This window comes from Anopheles coustani (genome assembly GCF_943734705.1).
Source record: "Anopheles coustani chromosome X unlocalized genomic scaffold, idAnoCousDA_361_x.2 X_unloc_20, whole genome shotgun sequence".
NCBI classification, from domain to species: domain Eukaryota; kingdom Metazoa; phylum Arthropoda; class Insecta; order Diptera; family Culicidae; genus Anopheles; species Anopheles coustani.
In genome coordinates this window covers 97501-98660 of record NW_026525127.1, presented here as the reverse complement: position 1 = coordinate 98660, position 1160 = coordinate 97501, and the positions used below count along the sequence as shown (strand labels likewise).

Genomic DNA, 1160 nt, shown 5'->3' with positions numbered 1-1160 from the left:
ATATCAAACCTCATGATTGTGTAGTCCTCCACTGGTCCACGCCGCTTCGGCCGTCCTGGGTAAAATGGAACATTCCAGCTTGCCCTATGTGGAAGAGGGCACATTACTCAATACTGTGGTGTGAAGTATAAAGTTCAGTTCTCCCCTGGTCCACGCTGCTTCGGCGGTCCTGGGTAAGATAGTTCATTCTAGCTTGCCCTATGTGGAAGAGGACACTTCATACTTCGTCTCTAAGCGGCGGCTTGACTCCTCCCTACGGGGAACGGGTTTACGCGCACAGCGGCGGCTTACGCACTATGGCAGTCATGGATGCCTTACGTTTCTATGAAAAGTGTGTTCCTCCCCTGGTCCACGCTGCTTCGGCAGTCCTGGGTAAGATAGTTAGTTCTAGCTTGCCCTATGTGGAAGAGGACACGTAGACTTACTGTGGTGTGAAGTATAAAGTTCAGTTCTCCCCTGGTCCACGCCGCTTCGGCCGTCCTGGGTAAAATGGATTCATCCAGCTTGCCCTATGTGGAATGAGGACACTTTATGCTTCGTCTCTAAGCGGCGGCTTGCTCCTCCCTACGGGGAACGGGTATACGCGCACAGCGGCGGCTTACGTTATGGCAGTCATGGATGCCTTACGTTTCCATGAAAAGTGTGTTCCTCCCCTGGTCCACGCTGCTTCGGCAGTCCTGGGTAAGATAGTTAGTTCTAGCTTGCCCTATGTGGAAGAGGACACGTAGACTTACTGTGGTGTGAAGTATAAGGTTCAGTTCTCCCCTGGTCCACGCCGCTTCGGCCGTCCTGGGTAAAATGGATTCATCCAGCTTGCCCTATGTGGAATGAGGACACTTTATGCTTCGTCTCTAAGCGGCGGCTTGCTCCTCCCTACGGGGAACGGGTATACGCGCACAGCGGCGGCTTACGCAAGTTAGTCACCCTCGGCAGTGGATCACTCGGCTCATGGATCGATGAAGACCGCAGCTAACTGCGCGTCATAATGTGAACTGCAGGACACATGAACATTGATAAGTTGAACGCATATTGCACGTCGTGGGAACCTACCATGATGTACAGATGACTGAGCGCTTATATTTGAGAAATGTATCGCATACATTTAACTACGCCGTGACACCCGTCACGAGACGTGCACCATGATGTTAACTAGGGTCGCG

At 52.3% G+C, this 1160-nt stretch overlaps 1 non-coding gene across 1 annotated transcript; it reads left to right on the top strand.

Annotated features, from left to right (window-relative positions):
- The first annotated feature begins 921 nt into the window (after window positions 1-921).
- Window positions 922-1076, top strand: LOC131270288 (5.8S ribosomal RNA). Its single transcript, XR_009179394.1, has one exon. It is a non-coding gene; the product is annotated as a 5.8S ribosomal RNA (ribosomal RNA).
- Window positions 1077-1160: the final 84 nt, after the last annotated feature.